The sequence below is a fragment of the Pinus tabuliformis genome, chromosome 5_2, assembly GCF_031772625.1.
Source record: "Pinus tabuliformis cultivar Carrire ecotype Pingquan chromosome 5_2, CPIR1, whole genome shotgun sequence".
NCBI classification, from domain to species: Eukaryota; Viridiplantae; Streptophyta; class Pinopsida; order Pinales; family Pinaceae; genus Pinus; species Pinus tabuliformis.
In genome coordinates, this window is record NC_142306.1 from 22,544,281 (window position 1) to 22,565,903 (window position 21,623).

Sequence of the window (21,623 nt, forward strand, 5' to 3'; positions counted from 1 at the left end):
AAGAAATTGTGTTCCCATGTACCGTCGAGTATATGCTGGGAGACTCCACTAGGTTATCATCCTTTATCCATAGGAAGCTGTGTTTGCCACCTTACAAGTTGTAACACACCGAACACAGCATTCGGGAAGATTGAATGACGTAAAAAAAGTCTTTGGTTTTCATATGACTGCCAAGGTGTATATGCAGTTTTACAGATTTGTCTGGTAAACCTTTTTGCCTGGTTCTACAGAGTAGTCACTTTCGTTCCTTTTCGGACTCCCTAAAAGAAAAGGTCCATATGAGCACTTGTCACTTCAGGCTCATTAAATATTTGAAGGCGACTAGAGTCATATTTTTATCTTTTTCTCGACTCTTTAAAAATGAAAAGTTCAAGTTTTGTTCCTGTGTCTTAAAATTTATTCGGCCATGATTCACATTTACCCTGTTAGATCTTATTTGTGTTAGATTGAGTAGGGTCCTTTCTCATTAGTTTTCCTAGGGTTTTTTGAATCATCATCCTGGCAGAATCACCAATCCCGTCTCCCGTTCCAAGTGACCAAGGGTCTCCTTCTTCTGTTGCTCCTGAGGTACCGATTGTGAGTGATACTCTCCCTATTATTCCGAGTATCCAATCGATTAAGTCTTACACTCCAGAGGACGAGAATTATGATATTCACTTGAACCCCATTTGGGAGCCTTCTGAAGAAGATATTCTTGCTACTCCTCCTAGTGTTTTAGTTCCAATGTCCTCTTCTGATATGGAGGACAAATCCCCTATTACAAGTGAAGAATCCATTGTGACAAGTGGTGAAATTCTCACCTCAACGGAAACTACACATTTTCGTATCACCCCTCTTGGTGTTACGTTGCCTTTACGCTATAAGGCTTTGAGGTATGTTATGGGTTATAGGACCCCCCTTATGAGTTCAATGTGGTCTCACACCATCACTCCGACCTCATAGTCTTTTATTCCTGAAATTCACAATGTGTCTGTCACCTTAGTCCTGACTCTTCCAACTGTCTCTGTGGCTTCTTCAACCCCCATTGTTGGTGCTGCTATTGCATCTTCAGTTATGACCACTATTGTTGGACCTTCTCCTGGGTCGGAAAATAGTGGCCCATCAGCATCTGTGTCCGGAGTTGTTGATCCTACACTAAGTGCCCCACCTTCTTCTGGTTCCATTCTAGTACGGGGGGCATACGATCAATATCTGCATGCTCTTTAGAATCTAGATCCTCAAAATCCATTTCATTATTATGATTCTAGAGGGGCTCATCTCTATCATCATGAACCTTTGCCACCTCAGCCTATGGTTGAAGTCGCGGTCCCATTATCCATTGCTTGGACCACCACTGGTTATGGCGATGGCCAAGTATTGCCTGCACATCTTCAAGGACCACCTTATCGAGGCCAGCCATCTTACGTGCAACCCTCTTATGGGCAGCAGTATTATGGATAGTCTTATCCAAGGCAACCTAGAGGCCCACAAGGAAAACCCTTCTAGGGACAACCTTTGGCCTCTAGTGGTCCGTCTTTTACCTATTTCGCGCGAACTTCTAGTAATCCGTGACAACCTTACTGTAACAAGTCCAACCTAATGTCCAGCAAGGCTACCCTTCTAGGCAAGTCAGGCAACCTTACGTTCAGCAACGCCAACCCACTATCTAGTCTAGTCAACCATCTGGACAAGTTGGTCAGCCTCAAATCTAATTTGGTCAACCAACTGTCCAGTCTGCTCAGCCATCCAGTCTATCAGGAAAACCCTCAGTTGTGCAAGGACAACCCAACACCCAGCAATTTCAACTTTCTGGGCAAATGGGTCAATCTCAATATCAACTAGATCAACCTTCTGGCCGGATCGCTCAGTCTCAATTCTCTCAAGGACATCCATCTGGGCCTGCTCAACCAGGCACTCAAATTATTGCTGCTTCTCAAGCTCAACCTGGTTTTCAGCCCCAGGTCAGGCTCCAGACCCAATTTGGTCTTCAAATGTAGGTTGGATCTCAATCCCAACCAGCCTATCAAACGTAGCCCGCCTCTCAGGCTCAGTTTGGAGCCCAGCCTCCTTATGGTTTCCAGCAATCCCAAGGGAAAACTCAATTTTCCCCGCATCAAAATTATCAACAACTGCAGGTGAGTCCTTATCAGAATTACCAGCAACCTTATGTTGCTCCTGCAGGCCAGGTTGGTAATCAATGGAATGCTAGGGGGCAAATCCAGGGTCATCCATCCTATAACCCCTATGGAAAAAATCCCTATGGGCAAAACCCTATTGGGCCAAATCCATCTGGAAAAAATCAATGGGGGCAATCCGCAGCTGGACATTGCTATGGGGGCATGTGTAACTGAAGAGTAGGCTATTGCGCACACTCAGTACCTTGACTTGGTTTACTCCTAGTTAGGTACGCTATATGATTATTTACTTGATGCCCTGAGATTCGGAACTTCCAAAGCCCTGCCAACACCATCTGTTGATGGTGCCATCGGTTCTGTTAATCTACCTTCAAAGAAAACTTTCGTGAACCCTGGGAAGAAAAAGTCGAATGCTCTGAACGAAAACACTTCTCAGGCTGTATCTAATTCTAGTAGTACTTCCGAGATTAACGTTGTCTAGTCCACCACGGTGGACAAAGCCTCGAAAGAAAAGAAGAAGGGAAAAGGAAAGAATAAAGCGGATCAACCTAAGCATGATTCCCCTAAACCTCCACCCGAGGAAGGTGCCAAACACAAACCCAAGTATCCTTGTCTTATCTGTAACGAGGATCACTATACCAAAGACTGCCTAAGGTGGTCCAAAGTTAGTCGTTTGTTGAAAGATGCTCTCGGGACTCCTGCCATGCTCAAAGAACCTTTTCCCTTACAGCAAATGCAAATGGTGGCTGATCCATCCCAATCCTCTTCTCCCTTTGGTTCTCAAGTATTTATGGCTGGGATAATTCCTGTCCACATTAGTACTCGGGTAAAAGAGTATCCGTCACCTACCGGGAAAAATCCTGAGGTTCCCTCTAGCACTCCTCCACCCAGTTCTGGTCCGCTCCATATCGAGATACCTAACACTGAGGTGCCCGTCTGACCCCCTCCTAAAGGTGTACTCCAGAAATCTTCTTACAACCCTAATGCTCATGCTGCTCAGCACTATAGCATCATTGAGGACTTAGCCCAGGCTCCATCATCTATGTCTGCTCTAGAAGTACTCCAGAGCTGCCCCTCTCAGAGGAAGTCCTTGCTATCAGCCATCGGTGGCATAAACGCGGCTGACTCGGATCTGATTACTTTTGACCTAGAAAGAAAAATACTGAGACTGTGTCACCAAATTGCCTTCCTTATTCAGGTCATCGTCAATTCCAAAATGATTCATCGTACAGTCATTGATGAAGGTGCTTCGACTTGTATCATGTATGTTGCCTGTTGGAAGGCTATTGGTTCTCCGACTCTGAGTCAGTCTCCTACAACCTTGGAAGCCTTTGATGGGAGAGAGTCTCTCCCTTACGGTATCCTCCAATGTTTGCCCATTACTTTTGAAGGGAAGACGGTCGAAGTGGAAGTTGAATTTTTCAATGCTAATCTTACTTACAACCTCCTTCTGGGATGCAACTATACATATGCCATGCGAGCTATGCCTTCATCTCTATTTTGGGTCATTCGATTCCATCATCAGGGTAAGATTGTCACAGTAGACCAGCTGTCTTTCTTCGCCTCCTCTTCTGAAGGAAACGTGCCTTTTGTGGAGCATACCTCTATCCCATGTGAGAGTGTGGGAGCTGGACTTTTTAAATATCCTGCCCTTATGGGTGTTTTTTCACTCCCACCTCCTAACTCGCTCCTATTAATATGATCTCTGTTAGCTCTGATCCTTGGGTCCTTCCTCCCACTAATCAGATAGACTCATGGGGCGATGAGATGCCGTTGAATCCTGCCGAGCTCAACTACATCAAAATTGTTACTGGATCAGCTCCACCTTCTGAACCTACTCCTTCGAGCAGGGCTCTCAACTCATACGCTCATTCCCTTGGCTTGGAAATGACGCTTCTTCGGACCCTTTAAAGGAAATATTTTCTTCTGATGAAGCTATTATTGAGACCATGTCTCTCAAGTAACCCCTTGGTCCGATCATCACCATCGTTCCTCATTTCTCCTTGCCCACCAGGAAATGCTTACCTGTCTCGAGCGGTTTTCTCCTTGTCTCCCATCCCAACCCCTTCAGACACCCATTCAAGTTCATCAAGTGTCTTCTGAAGGGAACATGGGGAACATCATGCAAACCCAACCGATTGACATCTTTGTTAAACCAGGGATTGTCGAGCATATCCATATCGGAGTAACTTGTACTCCGGAGGAAATTCAGCTCTATACTGATCTTTTTCGCAAATTTTGTGATGTCTTTGCTTGGTCCTAAGAATAAATGCCCGACATCGATCCTAGTATCGTGGTGCATGAGATACCTATGTATCTAGGTGCTAAGCCTATTTGCCAGCGTCTACGCCCTGTGCACCCCTGAAAGGCGGCAGCTATTAAAGCGAAAGTTGAAAAGCTTCTTAAGGCTGGTTTTATTTACCCCATCCCACTCACATATTGGGTCTCCAATATCATCCATGTGACTAAAAAATAGGGTACTATCTGAGTCTATGTTTATTATCATGATATTAACCAGGCCTGTCCAAAGGATAACTTCCCCACACCCTTCATTGACCAGCTCATTGATGAGTGTGCTGGGAGCGAAATGTATTCATTCATGGATGATTTTTCTCGATATAACTAAATCAATATTGTGCTTGCAGATCAACACAAGACTGCCTTTATCTGTTCGTGGGGCACTTTCACCTACAAAAAGCTCCCTTTCAGTTTGAAGAATGTCGGTGCTACCTTCCAATGCATAATGTCTTATGCATTCCATGATATTTGACACCTTATGCAACCATACCTGGATGATCTACCAGCTCATTCAGCAAAACGCCAGGACCATCCCTCTCATCTTCGTGAAATCTTTCTCCGCTGTCGACACTACTGTATCAGGCTTAATCCTCATAAGTGTTTCTTCTGTGTTGAGTCATGTAGACTTCTCGAGTTTATCGTCTCCCGAGAGGGCATCCATTTGGATCCCCTTAAAGTCGAGGCTATTCTCAATCTTCCTCCCCCCTGCCTTTTTGCAGCAATTGCAAAGTTTGCAGGGCAAAGCGAATTTTTTACGACGATTCATTCCCAACTATGCTGAAGTGGCTAAACGTTTCACATGGTTATTGAAGCGAGACACCCCTCTTCTATGGGATGTCGCTGCTCAAGAGTCTTTTTAGCGTCTTAAGGTTCTGCTTGTTTCTGCTCCATTGTTGCGTCCTCCGAATTATCATTGTGACTACACTCTGTATTTGGCTGCTTCCAATACCACTATTGGCATGGTTCTTGTTCAAGATGATGATGATGACACTGAGCATGTCATATATTATATCAACCACAATCTTCTAGATACGGAAACTCGATATGCTTACGTCGAGAAGTTGGCATTCGTCGTTGTTTGTGCCATCCAACGTTTCTGCCATTATATCTTGTTGCGTACTACGACAGTGGTTTTTGATTGCAACCCAATGACGTACATTCTGTCATGTCAGCTGCTGGGGGGCAAGTACTCGAAGTGGATCGTTATCCTCCAAGAGTTTGACTTGGAATTCACCACCACCAAGTCTAAGAAATCCCTTGTCTTTGCTGAGTTACTTTGCTCTTTTCCATCTCCTACCACGCCCTCTCGGTCAGAGGACCATATCTCGAACAAAACTCTATTTTTAATTAGCACCCTCATTCCCTGGTCCTGATGTGTCTAAGGATGCTCGGCGACAGATTTTTCATCAGTCTCAGCCCTACCGTATCATTGGGGACACCCTGTACCATCTCAGCCCCGACTCTATTCTCCACCGATGCCTAACATTCAAGGAAGCTGAGCGAGTTTTGAATGACTGCCATTCTGGCACCTGTGGTAGTCACATGTCTAGATATGCTACTCCTCAAAAGATCCTCTACGCTGGTTATTTTTGGCCCTCCATTTTCAAGGATTGCATTCTTCCCATCCGTTCCTGTCACGAGTTCCAGATCTACTAGAGGAAGATGCGTACACCTCCCGCTCCGTTGCACCCTGTTGTTATCGTTGGCCCTTTTGAAAAATGGGGCATTGATTATATGACCTGTAACCCTCGATTGGCCAAGGGGCATGGGTATATCATCGTTGTTGTTGATTACTTCACAAAATGGGCGAAGGCGATGCCCACATTATCTGAAGACGGTCACACAATGGTGTAATTTTTGTTTAATCCTGTTACCTCACGGTTCGGAGTCCCTCAGGCTATCGTCACTGATCATGGGAAGCATTTCCGTAATCACATGATGACGGAGCTAACAAACCAGCTAGGCCTGCGGCATGATAGTTCGACTCCATACTATCCTCAGGCCAATGGCCAAGTAGAAGCTGTCAACAAGGTTCTAGTTACGATGCTTTGATGTACCATTGGCATGCACAAGTCTAACTGGAATTTGATGTTGTTCTCTGCCTTGTGGGCCTACCAAACCTCTGTGAAGGATGCCACCGGTTTCACTCCATTTCAATTAGTTTACGGAATGGAGGCTGCCCTTCCCATCGAGTGCGAGATCCATTCTTTGAAATTAGCCATCAGATTGCTCCCTGACACTACTCCGGTAGAAGAACACCTTCTTTACCTAGAATGGCTGGACGAGACCCATCGACTAGCCTCTCTAGCTATCGAAGCATAGAAGAAGAGAGTGAAAAATCACTTTGATCATAATGTCCATCCGCATTGTTTTGTTGAAGGAGATTTAGTCTTGCTCTATGATCAAGCGAATGATAAGTTGGGGGTACGAAAATTCGAGCCCATGTGGCATAGGCCTTATATTATAAATAGAGTTTTGCAGAAGGGGGCCTACGAGCTAGTTGATTATGAAGGGAATCCTCTCGACAAGCCTCGGAATGGGCTTTACTTGAAAAAGTATTATACGTGAATTTCATACACTTTGGTTTGTACATACATGTGTTTTTAGCAGGTGTGTTTTTTGTGTGTTTTCATATTTTGGTTTGGTGTGTATGCGTGATTGCCACTTATTATGTCTTCTGCTTCTTGTGTAGATGTCTGGTGCACCTTACATTGGTTTCGCTGATGGTGCCTGCCGTAGTACCTGCAACTTGTCCTCTACGACATGGGTGATCTACGATCCTCATGGTGAGTTGATAGACCTTCAAGGTGTTTTTTTAGGTTGTACGAAGAACAATGTCACTGAATATAGCGTTGTTATTGAGTTACTGGCTGAGGTGATTAATCTCGGTAACCTGGACTCTCAGCTTGTCATCCACCAACTCAATGGGCGATATTCCATAAGGGACCATCGGATTTTAAGGTTGTATTTACGTGTTAAATTTTCAGAAAGGAATTTTGATTTCATTACATATTATCATATTACACGACGATTAAACACGTTAACTAATGCATTGGCTAATCATGTATTAGATAGACATTTGCGTAACATGTAATCAAAACAGCATACAAGAGGCATGCAAAACACAATAATAAACCATAGGAATATATATATATATATATATATATATATATATATATATATATCTCACGTGGTGCATCGAGGCACTCAAAAAATAACTGTACATGTCCCAATAGATTATGTGTTCTCCATACATTTGAGACACATGTCTCTTAAAAAATCACCAGCACGAAACAAAAACCTAGGCAACTACTGAGGTGGGTTGTGCTCTCTGTAGCACACCACCACCCATGCTACCCACCTCAATAGGTGGTGCACCCTAGGTTGCACTCCTACTGTGTGGATCTGGAATGTTATGGGGACCTCCTCAGTCCCCATGTAATCCAGAATCCTTGCTATCAGGCCCTCAAGTTTTTGGGCCACTGTCTCCACCGTATCATTAGCTGGAGGAGCCAAGCCTAGCACCGCGATGCCCTACGCATCCCTCTGCGCCTCTGGAGCCAGCCCGATGGGTCTCACTGGTCCTACATCTACATACCATAGCGTTCGTTATTAGGAAATATACATGAAAAAATAAAAAAACATCATAAAAATAATAATGCAAAAAAGTGTGATCAAGTGTCTTACCACCATCATCCCACTGCTCTCCAGCGGGCAGCTGCATGTTAGGATCTCCGCGAAAGTCCATGTTGGCATATGGAAAATCCTCCATGAAGATCATCTGGCACTCCATCCACTCTCGGAACAATGTCCCCCATGCCACTGGTCATCCGCCACCTCCTCGTGGCATGACGTGTGCCCATCGTGTGGCCGTAGTCTCACGTGGTCTCGGTAAATCCAAATCCATGTCCTGTAACTGTAGTGTCGGCACCCACTCCAGCATGAGTGGCACTAAGATGGATCCATAACCAAACTGCTTCATCTCTCCTCGACGGTAGTTGGTGAGTTGCCTCTTCATGTTCGTCGTCACTGTTTCTGCCCAGTTAAACATGGTTGGATTGAGATATTCGAGAGCCAACCGGAGATGGGACTTTGAAGCCTCATGTTGGGCTTGGGAGCCTGCTACAAGTGTCACCATGAAAAGCATAGCATGAAGGACTACCTAATCCACTGTTGGGATTGCCACCTTCCCACTCCTCGTCTTGCGTGCTCGTGGGCACAATTGACCCATAAGCATCTCTAAGGAATCACCCCAGGGTCGCTGCCCCTCTAGAATGGGCCTCTCACCTCGACGGGACAACCCAACCAAAAATATATGTCTGTAGTGTCAAACTCGATATCCTGGCCTCAGATGATGAATTTCCCATCTGTGGGATTCTAGGCCTGGATCAGTAGCTCTAGCAGATCAGGTTGTGATCGAAGATGCGGAGTTAGGAATAATTTGAGCAATCCACATTCTCGTAATGCATTTCGGCACCCCGCATTGGCGAAAGCTTCTATGTCATTATCATCGTGCATCAGCTCTTGCCAGACAAACGCCATTATCACCTGCATGACGAAGAAAATTGAATTAGCACTTCGTTTATCCAAATTCAACGTGTAATTTGCATAAAAAATAAGTTTGCGTCGTCATCGCATTTGTTTCTAAAACAGACACGATGACGCGAGGTCGCTAGTTGTATTTTTTCGTGATCATCACAGAAGTACATCACTTTTCCACGATGATTGGAGCGTGCCATGTGTCAATTTTTTCGGCCATCGCGAACCCGAAGGCTATACCCGCGATGACCTAGCAGTGGAGCTTGGTTCAAAAACCTGCCCAAATTAACACATTTAACGTTCAAAATGCATGAAAAAGGTATGGAATTGAAGCACAGGGCAATGACTACTTACCTAGAAAAAGTTTCGGGGTGAATGATCGACGAACAAAGCCAAATTTAGCTCGCCAACTTTGGTGCTCCAAAATGCTCCACAGTGAAATGAACATTAACTATGGTAAAAATGGTTGAATTAACACCTTTTTAGAGTAATTCTTGGAAATTTCAAAATTATATTTTGTAAGTGTGGGTTTTTTCTCTTTTCTTGTTACATTGTTAGTTAAAATATGGTTTTTAACTATGTTTCTATGTATATTGTTCATTTTATATCGAATGGGTTCATGTTTGATGTGCTTTGTGCAGAGTTTCAGGTAGTGGAATTATGACAGCCTCATGAGCACTTGATCCAAAAAGGTTGTCTTTAAGCTCTTTTCCGACTTGAAAAATGAAAAGATAGCTGGGTTGTTCCTCTTAACTCGTTAACAAGAAATAAGGGGCGGTCGTCTTTAAGCTCTTTTCCGACAGAGTAAAAATGAAAATATTGCTGGGCCTTTGTCGTTTCAAGCTCATTATCGGTTACGAAACGATGTGATTTCGACCGCTTTTCTACTTTTTCGGGTCGAAGTCACTAGTTACGAAAAGTACTCCTTGATCGTAATGGTCGGACGGTTCTTTCGAGTATTGTTTTATACTTTTTCGGACTCGAGAGACACAAATTTATGAAAAAGGACCCCCGTGGAGTTTTCTTTTCCGTGTCTTTTTCAAACTCTCTAAACATGAAAAAGACTCCGAGTTTCACCTATGTCGGACTCATTAAACCCTAATGACATTGGACTCGTCACCATGATGAGACTTGAGCTTCTCCTTCCTAGGGCTCGTTAAAATATTACTAGGTTGGACTCAACAATAGGTTTATCATTGATTGTCTATGGTAGCTAGTCACTCTTGAACATCGACACTTTTGCTTCTTGTCAGGTTGGGACATCCACACATCGTCATTTTGCCTTCTGTGGGTTTGGGTTGTCATTTAGCCTTATTCCATCTGATTCACACCATCTCTATCGAGCCTCTGATCCCTTGGTATCTGAATGCTTCCACCCTCCAGAGTCGTGTCGCCGACATGTTCAAGAGTATAATCCTTCTACAGTTTACACCCTCACCTTTTCCTCTGATACTATGTTCACCATATACCACTTGTTCCTTATCTCATTTCATTGATGGGGGAAACATTATGGCCCTCCTGTGATGGGTCGTCTCCTGTCGACATCAACTCATTATCCAGGAGATTGATCTAAAGATCCCCCTTGGTACCTTAGAGCTTGCATGCCTCAATAACAAGTTCTTCACACCTGAAGGTCAACTTTCATAATTGGTCGTCGATTGGGTGATTCCACGAGTGTTCGACTTCAGTTCCTTTTTTCTCACTTCATGGATTCTGCTAGATATACCTTGAGAGCCATTGGCATTATTGGTGGTTTCTCTCGTGCTTGTTAACGGTTTTCATCATTGACCGGTAATCAAGCGATTTTCTATCATGCTCGACCTCAGTGCATCTATTCGCATGCTAGAATTTGTACTATGATCAAATGGGTTCAAGACCCCAAACTCAGATTACATATGTTCGGGTTGCATGGATTGGTTTTATGATTACATGACTCATTGATGGATGGTTGCGACCATACCTGAGTCTTCATGGATCGCTGCGACCATACCTTTATCATCATCATGGTCTCATTAGCTGGATGGCTATGTCCATACCATAGACCGATTTCGTATGTCTTTTGGATGGTTGCACGCATGCCTAGGCTACTTGTACTTCATCATCAGAGATATCAGTTGTACTTGCATGCAGGTTCTTCCAGATGGTGTTCTAGCTTAGTCAGTTTTGTAAAGCATTTCACCCCTCCCACTCTCTCGAGCTTCATACTTTAGGGGGCATCTGTTACACAGTAATTTGTCATTGTCTTCATCCCAGTCCTTCTACTGTGTCATGTGTCCAAGTCATACATGCTCATGTTAGACAAATGCTCTCTAATGTTTCCAAATGACCCACTTTTCCTAAGTTATCTACCTCATCGCATCTGTTGGCTAAATAAACACACTGAAGGATGCTCCAAAACAGTCCAAAAGCACTACTATTGCGGAAGTACATCTGATTCCCACGATGTGCCAGCGCGAGGTCTCTTGTAATCTTTAGCGATGACCTAACTAGCTACATTGTTCAATAGTGATGTCAGTGTAGAAGATCAGTTATGCCCCCGCGATGATCCAGATTGGGTGAATTTGTTCCAATAGTCGGCCTTCGAGATGACTCTAGACCTCGTTGTTGGCATAGTTTGTATCAACCTCCTTTCTCTGGCACGGTTGTTCCATCATTTGTGCTACCTTCCTTGGAGATAAGCTCACTCTTCCACCTTTCTTGGAGACTCCTTCTCCTATTTAAACTCTCACCATTGCTATGTGCTGCTAGTTTTTGGAATGGCTGCTAATAGTTGGCTAGTGTAGCAGTGTTGTTAGTCTTTGTGAGTTTGATAGATAGCTGGTGTGAGTGTGACAAGTGTGGGATTCTTGATAGCTTGAGGAAGGTTGTGAAGTGCCCTTAATCTTGTGTAAAACTTGTGAGTGAGAGAGACTTGTATGTTCGGAGATCCATCTTCAAAGAGTGAATGCTTAAGGAACATGCTGTTTGGATCCCTTCTGAGAAGGTTTGTGATGTCAAGACTTTGGTTGTAAGCTTAGTCTTATTTCATTATTAATGCAATCAATGATGTTTTCCTATGTCTTGTATGTAATGTACTTGATATCTCGTGACTTCTTGACTTTGTGAGTAAATGGATCATTGTTGTTCCGGTTATGTGCTTTGTTATATTTCCTTTCCATTGTTTCAAGTTGATTAGTCATTAGGAAAAGGAAGCGGAAGCTAGAGCAGTGCAACGGAACTCCATCGACCACTGGTTGAGGTAGGCCTCCAACTATGTCTGTTTAAGGAAAGCTATTGTTGATCTGTCCTTGTTTGTGACTAGAGCCACTCTAGGGATAGAGGGGTTGCCTCTGTCCGTAGAGGGAACACTTTCCTGCATCACACCCATCACATATTTAAGTCGTCTGCAAAGGATTCTTCTCAATGACCGTTTGGAATTGAACTTCAAAGCTACCCTGACTGAGATGCTTCACAGTCGTGGTTTGTAAATGACACGGGCCCCTGGGGATGAAAAAGTGATGCCCTTACTGTGGGTCAAGATACAGTCGAAGAGTGACATGAACCACTTCTAGTGTGGATTCTGACTTAGAGGTGTTGAGTCATAATCTGACAGACGGTAGCTTCACTCCATTTGATTTTCAACCAAGTGCGATGACCAATTATGTGAATCAACGGTTCCTCTCGTACTAAGTTGAATTAATATTGTGATGTGGTTCATCAGTAGGGTAAAACTAACCTGTCTCACAATAGTCTAAACCCAGCTCATGTTCCCTATTGGTGGGTGAACAATCCAACACTTGGTGAATTCTGCTTCACAATGATAGGAAGAGCTGACATTGAAGGATCAAAAAGCAATGTCGCTATGAATGCTTAGCTACCAAAAGTTATCCCTATGGTAACTTTTCTGACACCTCTAGCTTCAAACTCCAAAAATCTAAAGGATCGATAGGCCATGCTTTCACGGTTTGTATTCATATTGTAAATAAAAATCAAATGAACTTTTACCCTTTTGTTCCACACGAAATTTCTGTTCTCGTTGAGCTCATATTAGGACACCTGCATTATCTTTTAACAGATGTACTGCCCCAGCCAAACTCCCCACCTATCAATGTCTTTCGCCCAGATCGATCCATCGAAACATGCCTTATGGCAAAAAATAGGGGGAGTGACCCGTCTCCACCCCACGAAATAAGTAAAATAATGTTAAAAGTAGTGGTATTTCACATGTGCTGAAAATGGCTCCCACTTATTCTACACCTCTCAAGTCATTTCGCAAGGTCGGACTAGAGTCAAGCTCAATAGGGTCTTCTTTCCCAGCTGATTCCACCAAGGCCATTCCCTTGGCTATGGTTTCACTAGATAGTAGATAGGGATATTGGGAATCTCGTTAATCCATTCATGTGTGTCACTAATTAGATGACGATGCATTTAGCTACCTTAAGAGAGTCATAGTTAATCCTGTCATTTACCCGCACTTGGTTAAATTTCTTCACTTTGACATTCAGAGCACTAGGCATAAATCACATTGCATTAGCATCTGCAGGGACCATCACAATGATTTGTTTTGATTAAACAGTCATATTCCCGTTGTCCATACCAGTTCTGAGTTGATTGTTCTATGCCTAGGGAAAATCCCATGGCAGGGGGCATTCTACGCCCGTAGCCCAATCGGTACACGAATATCTGCCCTTGCTGGGAGAGTAGCTTGGGCAAACTACCCACGGCCCATGAGTTAAGGGCCAAACCCTTAAGCCCAGCCTTCAGAGCCAATCCTTTTCCCGAAGTTACAGATCCATTTTGCCGACTTCCCTTACCTACATTATTATGTTGACCAGAGGTTGTTCACCTTGGATACCTAATGCGGTTATGAGTATGACCGGGCATGAACAGTACTCGGTCCTCTAGATTTTCAAGGGCCACAGAGGGCACATATGACACCGCAAGACGTGTGGTGTTCTTCCACCTTCTGGACCCTATCTCTGAGTGAATCGATTCCAAGGTGGTCAAACTGTTAAAAAGAAAATATAACTCTTCCCGGGGCCCCCGAAGACGTCTCCGAATTTCCTAATGTTGCCGCCCACCACCATGTCATAGTTTGGGAATATTAACCCAATTCCCTTTTGATGCTCGTGCAGATTGCACCCTTAATACAAGGCTCCCCCATCTCTTAGGATCGACTAACCCATGTCTAATTGTTGTTCACATGGAATCTTTCCCCACTTCTGTCTTCAAATTTCTCATTTGAATATTTGCTACTACCACCAAGATCTGCACTAGGGGCCAATCCACCCAAGCTCACGACCAAGGTTTCTCATTGACCCCCATGTCCTCCTACTCATTCGAGCTAGGAAATTGCTTCGACGGTCGAGTATAGGTTGTGCACTTCAATGCCATCCATTTTCAGGGCTAGTTGATTTGGCAGGTGAGTTGCTACACACTCCTTAGCGGATTTTGACTTCCATGACCACCGTCCTGATGTCTTAATCAACCAACACCCTCTCGATTCTACTTACCAAAAATCATTTTTGCTTACCAAAAATGGCCCACTTGGAGCTCTTGATTCCACAATGTAGTTCAATGGAGCAGCCACACCCTCTTACCTATTTAAAGTTTTAGAATAGGTCGAGTGCATTACACCCCCGATGCCTCTAATCATTTGCTTTACCCGATAAAACTTGCATGTGAGCTCTAGCTATCCTGAGGGAAAATTTGGAGGAAACCAGCTACTAGATGGTTTGATTAGTCTTTTGCCCCTATACCCAAGTCATATGAATGATTTGCAGGCCAGTATCACTATGAGCCCCCACCAGAGTTTCCTCTGGCTTTGCCCTACTCAAGCATAGTTCACCATATTTCGGGTCCAAACAGGTGTGCTTGCACTCAAACCCTTTGCATAAGCTCAAGGTCGGTTGATGATGCACCCCCAAGAGAGGGGATCTCGCCTGTCAGCTTCCTTGTGCCTCGCAAGTTTTCAAACCCGCCAACTCGCACACATGTTAGACTCCTTGGTCCATGTTTCAAGATGGGTCAAATGGAAAGCCCGCCTACCAACACCATGAGCACGCAGGTACACAAGGCCTGCCACAAGGGCGCACGCTTCATTCCTTGACCACCACAACAGCAAACCGATAGGTAGTAATCAACCCATGCTTGTGATGATGCAGCAGCCCATGTTGGTTTCCACCTCAAGTCAAGCGGCAGACCAGGCTGAGCCATTCCACATCTAACCAAGACACATCGACAGTCTCCATCTTCTTCCCTCCCGATAATTTCAAGCACTCTTTAACTCTCTTTTCAAAGTCATTTTCATCTTTCCCTCATGGTGCTTGTTCTCTATCAGTCTCTCACCCGTATTTAGCTTTGGACGGAATTTACCACCCAATTAGGGTTGCATTACCAAACAACCCGACTCATCAACAACACCTCGTGATGTGGCAGGGTCTTGACCCGACAGGGGTGTCACCCTCTCAGGTGCACCCTTCCAAGGGACTTGGCCTAGGTATTCTACTAAGGACGCTTCTACAGACTACAATCCAGGCGATGTTGCCAACCAACTTTCATGCTAGGCTCTTCTCAGTTCGCTCACCACTAATAGGGGAATCCTTGTAAATTTCTTTTCTTCTACTTAATTATATGCTTAAACTCATTGGGTGTTCTCACTTGAGCTGAGGTCGAAAAGTTGGAGCTAAATCTTCCCTACCCGATGGGAGGACAAGAGAGAGAAAAGAAAGTTCGAGCGATGCCACACAAAACCCACATCAACTAACGCCAACTGCCCATCTAAGGGGACAAGATCAATGCATGCTATGAAACATCGCTTGATGTATTTCAGCTATCCGCACCGCATTGGGCTCAGATGACTAGCTTCACTACTCTCTAACATATTGCAGGGAGCGCGTTTGAATGGGATGCGATGCCCAGAGAGACATGCCTTTGACTGAGACCTCGGGTGCAAATTGCATTCAGAAACTTGACGATTCAAGGGATTCTATAATTCACACTAAGTATCACATTTCACTACGTTCTTCATCGTAACAAGAGCTGAGATATCTGTTGCTGAGATTCGTTTCCACATATTACCAAAAAATCCACCACAACACCAAATAGGGGCACCCCCCATAACGAATGTAAGGCTAAGGGCCAAAAGGAAGAAAGGAATAAAAATGCATGAAAGAGAGAGAAACAGAGGTGTCTACCCCCCTCACAGGAGGAGGCTCAAATAGAGAACAATCTCCCTGAGCCCCACGCCCTTGAAAAAAGGTGGGAAATGCATGGAACATCAATTGAGAAGGACTAGGGTGGCCACCCTGGGAGCTTGCACTGCTTTTAATCCTTCCTGAACACCAGTCCACAACAATTCCCCATTTTCTCCATAAATATAGGGACTAAAAGGAAGAAGGGAGGAAAACAAAGTGAAAGAAATAGAGATCAAATGTGGCTACCGACTCACAAGGAGGGTCTCAAACAAAGCACAAACCTCCCAAGCCTTGTGCCTTCACAAAAAGAGGGGAATTGAAGGGGAAAATGATTGAGAAGGACTAGGGTGGCCACCCCAGGAGCTTGCACTACGTTTCATCCTTCTCGAACACCAATCAACAAAAATCCCACCTTTTCTCCATAAAGCTAGGAGCCAAAAGGAAGGAGGGAAGAAAACAACATGAAATAAAGGGATATCAATTGTGGCGATCAAATCACAAGGGGAGGCTTCAAACAGAGAAGAAGCTTACCCAACCCCGTGCCTTGGCAAAAAGGGGGGAACTGTAGGGGACGATGATCAAGAAGAACTAGGGTGTCTACCCTAGGAGCTCGCACTGCATTTCATCCTTCCCGAACACCAATCCACAACAATCCCACCTTTTCTCCATCAAGCTAGGTGCCAAAAGGAAGAAGGTAAGAAAACAACATGAAAGAAAGAGAGATATAAAACATGTCTACCAGCTCACAAGGGGAGGCTCAAATAGAGAACAAGCTTCCCCAAACATGCGCCTTCACAAAAAGGGGGGAACTGCAGGGGATGATGATCGAGAAGGACTAGGGTAGCCACCCCCAGAACTCACACTACTTTTCGTCCTTCCTGAACACTAATCCACAACAATCCCACCTTTTCTTCATAAATCTAGGGGCCAAAAGAAAGAAGGGAAGAAAACAACATGAAAGAAAGAGATATCAAACATGGCTATCGTCTCACAAGGGGAGGCTCAAACAGAGAACAAGGGGATGATGATCGAGAAGGACTAGGGTAGCCACCCCCAGAACTCACACTACTTTTCGTCCTTCCTGAACACTAATCCACAACAATCCCACCTTTTCTTCATAAATCTAGGGGCCAAAAGAAAGAAGGGAAGAAAAAAACATGAAAGAAAGAGATATCAAACGTGGCTATCGTCTCACAAGGGGAGGCTCAAACAGAGAACAAGCTTCCCAAACCCCGTGCCTTCGCAAAAAGGGGGGAATTGTAGGGGATGACAATCGAGAAGGACTAGGGTGGCCACCCTGGGAACTTGCACTACTTTTCATCCTTCCCAAACACCAATCCACAATAATCTCACCTCTTCTCCATAAAGCTAAGGGCAGAAGGAAGAAGGGAAGAAAACAAAACCAAAGAAACAAATATCTCAAGAAAAGAGAGAAGCTCAACAGCACGCTGAGTAGATGTCCACTAACCAAAAAGAAATCAAACAAGGCACCCAATCAAAAAGCATCCCACCTCTTCACACACACCCACATACATTACGACACAACACCCTTTCTATCTTACAACATAACAAACAACAATCAAACAACCAAGCAAATAAATCACAACCTAAACTTCACCACTAGAAAATACAAGGACCGTGATGAGACCAGTGTCTGTAGCATGTTACTGAGAGGTAAACAACCCCCCAACCCTGCACAAGGTTTCAAACAACAAATAGACTACTAATAACAAACCCATCCCGCTATTTCACCCCTCCGTGTACAAAACACCCAACAACCTTTATAGTGAGAAAGTCAAAGGGGGTCAAGAATCAAACACCAAAGAGGATTTTTCACGAGCTGACACTCAATGCTAGAGAAATCCATGGGCCACAAATACATCGATGGTGCAAGGCCACTAAAGAGGGGATGTCTGTAAAGCGTACACCACGAAAGAAAGAAATGACCAAGTCCCACAAAAAACCCACAATCCAAAGGGAGGATCAAAGACACAACCTGCTACTTCTTTTTTCCTTAGAAGGGGAGTGGCCATGAGAGGATGAGGAATTCCCTCGACGACAAAGGCACAAGATAATATTGTCACCCTCATGCCCATTGGCAGGGAAAATTTCGATCTTAATGGAGCTCAGACCGAGGGAGGGGTTTCTCATTACCTGGACACCCAACCCTTCTACAAGGGCATATCAAGGAACGGTAGGGAGGACTAAGGTGGCCATCCAACTGGTTGAACAACTCTTCATCCATCCCATACTGACCCCACCCTGAAAATTTCCCCTCACAGAAGGTTTGAGCTACCATGCATGCGTGTAACCACTCCCTCGACCCAATAACCAACAAAAAATCTGACCCAAGAAACACATACCCCACCACTGCCTTTTCGAGAGAACCAACTATGGAATCCCACACCCTTGGCCCATGCCTTCCAAAAAAGAAAATACCAAGAACTGCCACTATGAATGAGTCTAAATTTATCCATTGTATTTCCCAAGCACCTCAACTGCAGTAACCATGCCTGGCTGAACAGATCATTGGAAGGGCTCCCAAGAAACAAGCTTCCAAACCCCCTACAGAAACACATTGGGGGAAAGAAAAACAAACGATGGGTGGGACAAGAATATGCATGGCTTGCAAGAACACACACAAAAAAACTAGCGTTACCTCAAGATAAGCAACCAACAATGTTCCCACCATTCACCAAACCCGCTATCCTAGAGACACACCACACAGTCCCACATTGCAATTGAAACCCAACCAACCCAAACCAAAAAAGAAAACCCCTGCTATAAATGATCCTACCATAGGTTCACCTACGGTAACCTTATTATGAATTCTCCTTCCTCTAAATGATAGGGTTCAATGAACTTCTCATGATGTCAATGGCGGTGAACCACCATCGTTGACGTAATCTGAACACTTCACCAGATCATTCAATCAGTAGGAGCGACGGGCAATGTGTACAAATGGTAGGGACTTAGTCAACACGAGTTGATGGCACACTCTTACTAGGAATTCCTCGTTGAAGACCAATAATTGCAACGGTCTAGCCCCATCATTATGCAATTTGAGAAGATTTCCCGATCCTCTAGAACCAGGAAGAAAAACTCATTGGCTACATCAGTGTAGCGCGTGTGGCCTAGAACATCTAAGGGCATCACAGACCTGTTATTGCCTCAAACTTCCATGCCCTAAATAGCGATAATCCCTCTAAGTAGCTGTCCACGAAGGGGAACCTCCACGTAGCTAGTTAGTAGGTTGAGGTCTCGTTCATTATCAGAATTAACCTGACAAATCGCTTCACCAACTAAGAATGGCCATGCACCACCACCCATAGAATCAAGAAAAATCTCTCAATCTATCAATCCTTACTATGTCTGGACCTGGTAAGTTTCCCCATGTTGAGTCAAATTGGGTGCAAGCTCCACTCCTAGTGTTGCCCTTATGTCAATTCCTTTAAGCTTCAGTCTTGCGACCATACTCCCCCCGGAACCCAAACACTCTGATTTCTCAGAAGGTGCTAGCAGAGTCCTTAGAACAACATCCATCGATCCCTGGTTGGCATTGTTTATGGTTGAGACTAGGATGGTATCTGATCATCTTCAATCCCCAAACTTTCATTCTTGATTAAGGAAAACATCCTTGGAAAATGCTTTCGCAGAGGTCTATCTTTCATAAATCCAAGAATTTCACCTCTGACAATGAAATACGAATGCCCTTGAAAGTCCCTATCAATCATTACTCCGGTCTCGAAGGCCAACACAATAGGACTAGAATCCTATCATGTTATTCCATGCTAATGTATTCAGAGCATAAGCTTTCTTTAAGCACTCTAGTTTTTTCAAAGTAACAATGGCAGAGCTGCGATCCAGCCAATTAAGGCTAGGAGCACGCTACCGAGAAAAGGGATAGAAGGGCAAGTGCACACCGAGTAGGTGGATCGACCTTTACGACCCAAGATCTAACTATGAGCTTTTTAACTGCAACAACTTAAATATACACTATTGGAGTTGGAATTACAATGGCTGCTGGCACTAGACTTTCCCTCCAATGGATCCTTGTTAAGGGGTTTAGATTGTACTCATTCCAATTACCATACTCGATGAGCCCGGTATTGTTATTTATTGTCACTACCTCCCCATGTCAGGATTGGTTAATTTATGTGCCTGCTGCCTTTCTCGGATGTGGTAGCCGTTTCTCAGGCTCCTTCTCTCGAATCGAACCCTAATTATTCATCACCACCATGGTAGGCCTCTATCCTACCATCGAAAGTTGATAGGGTAGAAATTTGAATGAAGCGTCACCAGCACAAGGGCTGTGCAATTTGTCGAGTTATCATGATTCACTGGAGAAGCGGGCAATCCCGCGCCAGCCTTTTATCTAAAAATGCATCCCTTCCAAAGATTCAGGACTTCGTGCATGTACTAGCTATAGAATTACTACGGTTATTTGAGTAGTATGGTACCATAAAAAAAACTATACCTAATTTAATGAGCCATCTGCGGTTTCACAGTTTAAATTAGTTCATACTTAGACATGCATGGCTTAATATTTGAGACAAGCATATGACTACTGGCAGGATCAACCAAGTAGCACCCTCCCACTTAAAAGGGAATTCCGAGATCTCTCTTACCAAGAGTCAACCCGAACACCCATCAAGTCAAAGAGATATCAAAATATCATGTAAAACTTCTATGCCCTGCACCTCTTGCATCCCAAGAAGGAAGCACACGCAACATTCCAAGGACATGGCGAACAAATGGGTCGACCTGCCAAGCCACAATGCACCAAGGCCACTTCAAAGTTTGCAACCATACCCCAACGAACAAGAAAATGATCGATCACTCACCCACTCCCTTAGAAATTCCTCCAAAAGCCTCCACACCCCGCACCGAGGCCACCTAGGAGTCTAACCAAACAATAGCAACGGTGGACCTCGATCTCCCGATTGCCTGCGATAGCCTCGATGCAAAGGAAATAAATGGAGAATGACCAACCACACAACCTCTATAGTATAAATGAGCCCCAACCTTCCATGCCCAACATCGAGGCAACCTAGGAATCCACCCGGATAGTAACAACAATGGACCTCGATCTCTTGATCACTTGCGGTAGCCTCGATGCGAGGGAAAAGGAAGGAAATAAAAAGAGGATGACCGACTGCAAATCCTACCATAGAGAGGCCATACAAACCTCCTTGCCCCACACTGATGCCACCTAGGAGTCCACTTGGATAACAGCAACAGTGGACCTCGATCAAATGATTGCCTGCGGTAGCCTCGACACAAAGGCAAGGGAAGGAAATAATACAAGACAAACCAAGCCCGTATCCTCCCCTAGAAATTCCCCCCAACCATGCCCTCCCCACATAAAGGCCACCTAGGAGTCCACCATGTTACATAGTAATTTGCCATTGCCTTCACCCCAGTCCTTCTACTATGTCATGTGTCCAGTGCAACATGCTCATATTGAACAAATGCTCTCTTGTGTTGCTAATTGACC

The 21,623-nt window shown here is 44.4% G+C and overlaps 1 non-coding gene and 2 pseudogenes across 1 annotated transcript; all 3 read right to left on the reverse strand.

Moving 5' to 3' along the window:
- Positions 1-12,253: 12,253 nt before the first annotated feature.
- On the reverse strand, positions 12,254-15,604 carry LOC149157403 (25S ribosomal RNA). The gene has a single exon (XR_016262135.1). It is a non-coding gene; the product is annotated as a 25S ribosomal RNA (ribosomal RNA).
- A 237-nt stretch (positions 15,605-15,841) lies between these two features.
- On the reverse strand, positions 15,842-15,995 carry LOC149157404 (5.8S ribosomal RNA; annotated as a pseudogene).
- Positions 15,996-18,911: 2,916 nt separating this feature from the next.
- On the reverse strand, positions 18,912-20,713 carry LOC149157405 (18S ribosomal RNA; annotated as a pseudogene).
- Positions 20,714-21,623: the final 910 nt, after the last annotated feature.